We start from the raw sequence: 9,742 nt of genomic DNA, 5'->3' as shown, positions 1-9,742 counted from the left end.
TCGTGTGGTGGGGGCACCAGCCGCCGCGGCCTAAGGGGACCGCCTGTCCAATTCTACCAGCTGGCCTGGGAAGGTGGAAGGGAGGGACTCCGGTCGCTTGCTGTCCCACCCAGGAAAGCCCGTGCCCCTTGGTGATCTCACCGGAGCTGGTTCTCCCAGATAGTCAGCCGTTCCAGGATGGGGTACGCTGTCCCTTTGATTTCCCTCGTGGCTCCGGGAGCTGCTCTGTATTATCTCCACTCCCCCAGTAGTTGTTCTGGAGGAGGAAAGGTGAGGGCGGCAAGGCTGTCGAGGCTGGTGGCGGAGGAGCACGGTGAAGGCGGGGGAAGAGGGCACCGTGTTGGTTGGAGAGCAGCCGGAGCAGGAGGGGGAGGAGGGGGGTAGAGAGGGGGTAGGGAGGTCGGGCGGCTCGGCTGCTGCGGGGCGCGTGCGCCGCGCGGCGGTCCGGCGGAGAGAGAGAGGGGGTAGGGAGGTCGGGCGGCTCGGCTGCTGCGGGGCGCGTGCGCCGCGCGGCGGTCCGGCGGAGAGAGGGCATTTTTTTTTAATTATAAAATCTTTAAAGGTTTCCTCTGCTTTTCTCTCTTTCTTGGCCCTTCTTCTCAATTAATAGAATTAAAATATATCAAGATTATCGATCTAGAGTCATGTAGGGTTTTCCTAACCAGCAGTGCATGCATATTAAAGCAAAGGGATGTGGGAGGCTGCAGTCATTTTGATTTATTGCAGCGGAACAAAGCACTGGCATGCAGACGTCAGTGGCGCTCGAGCGGAGATTTCCTAATCCACAAATTATATCTTTTCCTCCTGTGTTCCCTCCTTCCACACGCTGAAGAGTCTGATAAATGTGAAGATGTGCAGCATGCCCTGAAATATATAACAGATACATATGCATGTAAGAATCAATTATAGGTGACACATGTTTTGTTTCTGTGAGTGTGGATGTGTGGAGGGTGTGCTTACACACACACACACACACACACACACTCTATCGTCCTCCTGAAGGGAAAGGAAGGGGAGTGACCTAACTTTTCCGTTGCTGACAGTCTTCATCGAAGGCCTTTCTCTTTTGCTGGCGGTCCTACAGATGTTTGTCATTTAGTCGTCATCCACCAGAGGTGCCTGGGGCAGACCTGCCTGCATCCGAGGGTTCCCAGCTCTCTGCTAGAGCAATCCTTTCTAGCCTGAGGAGCTATCCCAGCCTTGGTGCCGATTCTGCCTTGTCTTCCCACAAAGGTGGTCTTTCCCCCTGCTTAGCTCTTCAGAGAGCCTGGTGTGCAAGTGCCCTCACCGCCGCCCTACTCCCCCCGCAAGGATCAGGGTCTGTGCTCTGTGACACACTTGTGAGCTGAAAGGGATGGAGCCAGCCATGCAGTAGAAAGCTCCTATTCCATCTTGTTCCTGATAGATGCCAGGGGCAGGACACACTCAAGCACTCGCCCCAGTCCACTTCCTCCCTCTCCAAACAGCGTCCAGCCCCTTTCTGCCCCATTAACATTGCTATCCTCTCATGTTTGCAACATGTATAATTTCTTTGTTCTTTGGATGCAAGAGAAGGAGTTAATAATTTTCCAGTAGTGTGTATCATATCAGCCTTTCCAACTTTGCATAAAAGTCATTTTGCAGCTGGACCAATTTTAACTTATTTTGTGCAATAAACAGTTTACCCCAAACGAGATCTTTCACTGAAATCCATCAGCCAACATTTGAAGATAGGTTTTACATTTATGGCGCTTTATCCTCTTTGCTGAACGCAGTTCTCATGCATGCCACAGTATGGGCTTGGACACAAAGTGATGGAGGTTATATTAGAAACAGTGCCCCACCACCACGATGTGCTTGTGTCAATTTCCTTTTCATTGAGCACCCCCAAAATTGCTTGGGACCACGTTCAATATCGAAGACATCGTTCCTGCCATCAATGGGTCACATTCTAGGGATACCAGCAAATAGAGGTGTCAGCGTTCATCCTTCCTTCAGCTTCTCCCTTCTTCAGCTCCCCCTGAACCTCCCCTCTAAATGCCCCCACCGTGTCTTTCTCTCTCCTTCTTGGCAGGAGAGAGGAAATGTGGGATTGGGTGTGGAACTGATGCTATTATCATTTCAAATGCACAAACTGCCCCTTTAACAAGACTTCATTTATTTACTACATAAAAATGTTCACACCAATCCAGAGAACTTTTCCTGCTGTTAAAGGTACTAAGAAGTGGGGCATGTTGGAAGTCACCCAACTGAAAAGCAGCCGTGTCTGGAAAGGGCAGGAACACAGAAACCTCAACTGCTGTTTGCAGGTCACATCCCTGGGTCTCCAAAAAACTTCACTGCTTTGATGGGCTGCAGAGAAAAACATGGCCCTAGACTTGAAAATTTCAAAAATTTGCAAGACTATGTAAACACTCTGCTTCTTAGTATCACCTAATGGGCTTCGAAGTCATTTGTGGGGAGAATGGAGATTACAGACTGGGAAAAAGAAGTAAAAATCATCAAGGAGTTACAAAAAAAGTGGGGGCACGCTCCCCTTAACCACTTCATTCTGAAGCTGCTGTGCTTTGTGCACTTGACAACTCAGCCCATGCTTTTAAATTGGAGGCAATGCTCATGCTCTGTGAAATTTTGATCTGAGCCAGCAAAAGCAGCTTGGGGGCGCTCCCGGGTGACCCCCGGATCATACTTGGGGCAGTTCAATCGGAAAAGGACCTGGAGTCCTGGTTTCAGAGCCACCAGTTAATTATCAACTGGCAGAATCTTTCTAGTTCTGAATGCATGTGGTTGCTCCACAGGCTGGTTTCCAGTGACATGCACCACGTTTCCACCGTGTCCATGCCTCCAAGATGGAGCCCCTTCCCTGGGCAGGGCTCTTGCCCCGCAGCTTGCCCTGAGTCCTCATTGTGAGATGTGCTGTGGCTGAACCCGAGACTAAACCCAGGCTCCCCACCTCTTGGTTGTAACACGACCAAACGGACTAGGTTGTTTGACTAGACCATTAAGTACGTATATCAGCTCATATTTACCTGGTTACAGATCTGTATGCACAGAGGTATTAAAATCCAAAAAGCATTAAGGATTCCTGCCGCTGCAGACAGCTTTTGCTGCTGACGCATTTGCCTCTTAATTTGCATGCCTAACCCGTGCTTTGTTTTGTGTCAATAGCACAAAAAAAAATCAGGGTAGGAGATGCCACGAAATATATGGCAGCTTCCCCCACCGGTAAAGCGTTTGATCGATTCCTGTTGCAAGAGCTTAAAATGTCTGTCGGACCTTTCCCATCACCCTGTTTGCCTGAAAAATTCCTTTTTTTTTTTTTTAACTCTAAATCCACGTGTGAAGCATTCATTATGAAACACTGCAGAGATGGTTCCACTGGATGCAAGAATCTTTTCTAACATCCATATTTTAACGGCACAAGCCAAAGCAACCCGTGCTTTGCGCATAATCGCATCTCTCAAAACATAAAGATTAAATATCAAGTTTTTCCTACAAAGGAGAAAAGGCAGTTCCAGCCCCCTTCTCTGCCTTGGCTGGGGCGGGGAGCAGGAGGGGGTTGTTGTACACGTGCCAGGAGTAACGGCCTAACGGTTTGATTTATGAGTCTGATAATAAAAATCCCATTAGGCGCCTCTCATTGAGAAAAAGAAGCCGGAGAAGAGAAGCCGAGCGTGTCACCCGGCAGCACTGACGCAAGCAGCGCTGACGGCAGCAGCAGCGGGGCTGCGGGGCGGGAGGCGCAGGGGGGCCGCGAGGGGCGCGCGCCGGCCGCGCATCCCGGGCGCTGCGCCCCAGGGACCCTCTGCAGCCCCCCTCCCCTCTGCGATTCCCGGACCCCTCTCCAGCCCCCCACACCCTGCAGTCCTCTCAAACACCCCACCCCCCGCCGCACCCCTGCAGGCAGTGCGCCCCTGGACGCACCCGGGTCGCTCTGCAGCCTTCCCGCTCCCCCAGCCCCCACTCTGCGGCTCCCCCCAGCGCCTCCCTGCTCTCCCCGGGCTCCCCTGCAGTCCCCTCGCCCTTCCCTTCACCCCCCCTCGGACACCCCCGTCCCCTCCTGGCTCTGGGAAGGCACGTGCACGCGCAGGGGGCTGAGGGTGGGGGGCAGAGCTGGGGGCATCCGCGGCCGGTAGCCCCCAGAGGGAGGGTCCATAAGAGTAAGGCTGGGGGTGGCGAGGGCACACGTTGCCCCGGGACACAGGACGCCCCCCAGTCCCCCGCAGTGGCCACCGCGCAACCTGCTTTCCCACCTGCGGCCCTCCCAGGCCCGGCCTGGCTTCCCACGCTCGCCCTGGCACCCCCGCCCCAACCCCGCCCGGTCTCTGGCAAGTGTCCACTGCTCACTGCGTGAGGACATGCTAGAGGGAGGATTATTTTTCTGTTCAAAAGAAATTGTCAGCACAGGACAGAAGATGAGTGGTGTGTGCTCTTTTGTGCATGTGTGTGTGTGTGTGCGTGTCCGATTTCAGCCGGTGTATCACAAGAGCCTGTCTGCTTCTCCCAAAGCTCCCCACAAAGCTCTGGGAAGCGGCACATGCCCGAGGGGCCGAGCTGGGGATGGGGCCGCCGCTGCAGCCAGCGTGCCGCGCTCCTTTCAGTGCTAGCAGAGCAAGGGGAGGCTGCAAAAGCTTTCGTTCTTTCCGGACCGATGGGTTTTCCCGCAGTTTCCAGCGTAGCATAACCTGGGCCACATGTAGAAAGGTTTCCTGTGCTCCTTTCTAAAGGTGCTGGGAAATGAATCTCCCTGAGCTGGGCCTGGACTTGGCAGCCATAATTCAGTCCTCGCCTTAGTTTCTCAAGTCTGTACTCTCATCCTTCGCTGGGGGTAACGGAGAAAGTATTCAAAATCTCCCGGTGGGGGGCACCCCCCCCCCCCCCCCCCCCCCCCCCCCCCCCGCCAAGGGCAGCGCTGTGGCCTCGCTGCCCGGGGAGAGACTCCGGTGAGCGCCTTCCTGCACGCTGGTTAGTAACAATGATAGTGCAATTGATAGTGCAATGATAACAAGCACTTAACAAGTTCTTGCTAACTTGTTAATACCTTTCCAGTAAACCCTAATGAAAGGCTGTTAGAAATGCTGCTTCAACCAGGCCGACCCTGAGAACTGCCAGGACCGGGTGGGGTGGGTGGGGGGACAGGGCGGGAGGAAGGCGGTGGGCATTAACCATCCGAGCATCCAGCTCCCCTGAAAACTGAGAGAACACCAAAAGCCTTGAGGGCTCTCTTGCCCTTTCAACTTTTGCCAACAGAAGGTCCCTATTCCCTTCGCGGGTGTTGGGGAGCAGCTTCTTACCGCCCGCCTCTCCCCTCTGCGGGCGCCTTCCCAAGCCGAGCGGGGCCCCCACCCCGACGACGCCGCAGACCCCCCACTCACGTCAGGGCTGTTTCAGAAGAAAATAACTTCAGTATCTTTGGTGGCTACTAAGTGCATTTGGTTTCTGTTGCTGCTCGCAGTGGGAGGTGTGACCGTGCACTCCGGGGCTGAAACCCGGGGCGGCACCGGGCCCCTTCTGGAGGCCCTAGGGGAGGACCTGTGTCCTCACCTTTCCCAGCTTCTAGAGGCACTTTGGGTTCCTGGGCCGTCTAGGCCCCCTCCCTCCATCCTCAGAACCAGCGTGGGTCTACCTTCTTCTGGCCACGTTCTGGAACATTCCTTCCCTTAAAGGACCCATCCACCATGTCAGGGACGAGCTCACAGGCTCTCAGACTTGGGCGTGGCGTCCTGGGGTGGCTCTCTGCCCCCAAACAAGAAACCCAGTGTAGTTTGTGCCATCACAGCCATCCAAGTGGGTTCACTCACCAAGTGTAAATAAAAGGGGAGAAACCAAGGCTCTTCTGTGTGACATTTTTTTTTTGTAGTTCCACTCTTATCACCCAAAATAGACAAAGTCAAACATTCATTCCCATAGACATGCTAAGTTCCCACGGCGCAGTGTTTTCTTTCCGATCACATTCTCTCCTGGGCCTGCTGATCAGGCTGTACATTGTGGCTGAGACAGTTCCATGGACGTCATTTTAAAAAGATGCACAGCTTTTTAGTCCTCTGTTCCATTCTGGGACTCAGCAAACATGGCTTCTGGATCTTGCTATGGCCTTGGACCCGGCGTTTCACATCTGCTGCCTCCGGGTGTGCCCTGAGCTGCAACACTCTGTGATGGTGGCCAAGGGAGGGTAGATCATGCAATCTGGAACCGTGTCCAGCCACTATTTATCACATTTGTCCCCCTCCATGGCTTTTAGGGGTTCCTCTCTGTGCTGCTTTGAAAGGATGTATGGACCCTAGAAAAGCCATGTTTTAATCAAAATCCCATTTCATAAAGGCAGAATAATCCCTATTCAATACTGTATGTTTGATTAATCAGATCATCTCCCTGGAGATTTGATTTAATCGAGAGTGGTTGTTAAACTGGGCTAGGTAGAAGCGTGTCTCCACCCATTTTGGTGGGTCTTGATAAGTTTCTGGAGTCCTATAAAAGAGAAAAATTTTGGAGAATGAAGGAGATTTGGAGAGAGCAGAGGATGCTGCAGCACCACGAAGCACAGAGTTCACAAGCCAGTGACCTTCAGAGACAAAGAAGGAAAACGCCTCCCGGGGAGCTTCATGAAACAGGAAGCCAGGAGAGAAAGCTAACAGATGACGCCGTGTTCACCATGTGCCCTTCTAGCTGAGAGAAAAGCCCTGACTGTGTTCTCCAAGTGCCTTCTCACTTGAGAGAGAAACCCTGAACTTCATCAGCCTTCTTGAATAAAGGTATCTTTCCCTGGATGCCTTAGATTGGACATTTCTATAGACTTGTTTTAGTTGGGACATTTTCTCGGCCTTAGAAATGTAAACTAGCAACTTATTAAATTCCCCTTTTAAAAGCCATTCCATTTCTGGTGTATTGCATTCCAGCAGCTAGCAGACTAGAACCCTCTCCCTGATGTTTTCACCTTCAGCATCCAGGTCTCAGTACAGTTTATTTCTCCCGGACCCTGCTTCACACTGTGTGGGACTCTCAGACTGAGCCTGCCTTCTGTCCTTTGGTCACGAGAAATGCTATAAGGAGAGTTTCTTAAACTTTTATAATATTGCTTGCCCTGTTTTCCTACTCTTTCTTTGAGCATCTCCTCTTGGATGGATGCCCTGCTCCTGACCCACCCTCCACATCACTTGCTTTGTTGTTCAGACTCCATCATTACATTTTTGGAGTGTCACTGGCCCCATCAACCAGCTCGGTAAGTTGCTCTCCTGATTTGTCCACTGTCCTCGCCAGCTTTGAGATCTACTTTTTAAATTTTCACAATTAAATTGTTCATCATAATCTCATCGACTGGTTCGTTTTTCATAACCACCTGCTTTGCCTTACGGAAACCTCTTGGATCTTTTCATGGCTCCGTCTTTTACAGGCCTAGTGCAGCTGTCCTGTGATCCCTGCGTCCCCTGAATAGGTTATTCTGTGTGTCTGTCCCTCCCTTCGCAGTAACGGTACTTCCCAGATGCGGGGAGAGTCTCGCCTTGGGTTCATCTTTGGGGCTGGGAAGTCTGGTGGTCAGCCGGCCTCTGAGGGGCAGCTGGGATAGGGGCACCCACCACTGAGCTCAGGGGTTCGGGCAGAGTGGGAGGACTGCTGTCACCAGCATGGTGACACAGGTCCCAAGCCATGGAGAGCCTTGGCTCTGCTGTCGCCTTCTCGAAATTCTTAACAATTATCAACAAGGGACCTGTTTCGGTTTGCTAAATCTGCCAGAGTGCAATAGACCAGAATGGGTTGGCTTTTACAATGAGGGTCTATTAGTTTACAAAGTTACAGTTCTAAGGCCCTGAAAATGTCCGAATTAAGGCATCCAGAGCAAGATCCCTTCTCTGAGGAGAGGCTGCTGGCCTCCAGGCTCCTCTGTCACGTGGGAAGGCACGTGGTGCCGTCTGTGGTCCTTCTCTCTCGGGTTTCGCTGGCTTCAGTGGCTCTTTCAGCTCCTGTGAGTCCTTGCTTGCATCTCCAGAGACCACCTCTCTAAGCTCTCTGTGCGTTTCTGCCTTTTATCCTCAGAAAGGACTCCAGTAAAGGATTAAGACCCACCTTGAATGGGCTGGGTCCCATCTCAATTGAAACAACCTAAGCAGAAGGTCCCACCCACGGCAGGTCTGCACCCACAAGAATGCATGAAAAGAATGTGGCCTTTTCTGGGGACATAACAACTGCAAACAACCACAGGGCCCCACGTCTCCATTTGGTATTGGGCCATGCCAATCATCCAGCGGGTTCTGGGCCCACAGCGTGTGCTGCCTGGCCGGGACTTTTTCTGTCCCTGGGCATCCCCGACTAGCCAGCACTCGGCACCGTCTCCCTGCGCCCCAAGCACAGTGCCTGCCCAAGACGGTTTCGGCTGCTGGGGCTCCTGGTGGGTTTTGCAGGGGGGTGAGGAGGAAGCAGCGGGGCTGCTCATGCTACAGGCTCTGCTTTTAGAGTCAGGGGGGCGGCTCTGCGGCTGTAAGAAGTCACCCAAGGAACCGACGCTGTGTACTTCTCTCTCGGGTTACAGTCCTGCGGTGAGGATTTCAGGCCCGTGACTGCTGGCTTCCGGGGCTGCGCTGGTCGCTGATGTGCAAGGGAAGGAGAGCGTGGAGCCGGCACTCCTGGTCTCCGGCAGGCCTGGGTGAGGGCAGGACCTGCTCCACAACTCGGGAGAACTCATCACGGGCCCCTTGTAACTAACTGCAAGGGAGATGGGGAAATGCATAGCTCTGGGTCTTTTATGGGGAAGAGGGACAGAGGGACTCGGTCTTAGCCACCCTGCCCCTTCCGTGCTGGTCCCTGTGGACCTCTCCTGCTCCTGAGTCTGCACTTCTCACCATGCCAGTCCCGGGTCAGTGCTGTGCGCTGACCCCCTTTCCGTTCCCATTTGCTTGGCCTCTTCAGGAATCCTAATACTCTTCCTCTAGTGCAGCCCCAAATCAATTTATTTTTCAAAATGTATTTCTTATTTTTTTGAGTTTTCATGTAAGGCGGGGAGACTGAAGCACATTCTTGATTAGCTATTTAAGCACTTGCAAAGGTGATATTAGATCAATGGTATGGATAGGGGAAAGGTACAACTGCTGGGCCTTTTGGAGAAAAGAAAGTAAATCTGTGTCACTTGATTGTTCAAAGCCCTCTGATGCCTACCTGCTGCCTTGGGGTATCTAATTTGAGTACAGGTTCTAGGCCCCCACACTGTCTGGTCCTTTCCATCCCTCCCGTCCGTCCATACTACCCTGTGCCTGTCCCTCTGCTCACCTTCTGTCTGCAGTCTAAAGGCTTGGGAGCGCCCCACTCCTGTTCCCTCTTCCTAGAACAGTTCTCCTCTTTCACTCTCAGCTAATGCCCACTTGGTTTTTAGGTCTAGCCAGAAATATCATTTCAAGTTAATCTTCTTTCACCATTTCCCATCCCAACTCCAAACACACAGCCTAATTATCATCAATGATTGCACTGTGCAATTTTCCTTCATGGCACATAGTTCAGCTTGTAATTATGTATTGACTTAGATACTTCCTTTGCATCAGCACCGCCTCACACCCAACAATGTAAGCTCTGCTCCGGGCACTGACCTTGCCTATTTGCTCTCATTTGTGCTACGCCGTATACAGCGTGTACCTGGCACCTGGGAAGTGTGCAAGAAACATGCTTCGGCTGACTAAGCCAATGAAAGAGCGATTCGTCGGCGCTGGTGTGAGCTGCAACGTAGGTCCTAGGAGAGGAACTGTCTATATGTGTGGTGTGCAGGTTCTAATGCTTCACC

General features: G+C 52.5%; 1 long non-coding RNA gene across 1 annotated transcript; it reads right to left on the bottom strand.

Moving 5' to 3' along the window:
* Positions 1-694: 694 nt before the first annotated feature.
* On the bottom strand, positions 695-5,682 carry LOC143649564 (uncharacterized). The gene is made up of 2 exons (XR_013159110.1): positions 5,355-5,682; positions 695-864 (listed from the first exon to the last, which is right to left on the bottom strand). It is a non-coding gene; the product is annotated as an uncharacterized LOC143649564 (long non-coding RNA).
* Positions 5,683-9,742: the final 4,060 nt, after the last annotated feature.

The sequence above is a fragment of the Tamandua tetradactyla genome, chromosome 11 (assembly GCF_023851605.1).
Source record: "Tamandua tetradactyla isolate mTamTet1 chromosome 11, mTamTet1.pri, whole genome shotgun sequence".
Lineage (NCBI taxonomy): Eukaryota > Metazoa > Chordata > Mammalia > Pilosa > Myrmecophagidae > Tamandua > Tamandua tetradactyla.
The sequence above is the reverse complement of the archived record's forward strand: the minus strand, read 5'-3'. Positions and strand labels throughout refer to the sequence as shown.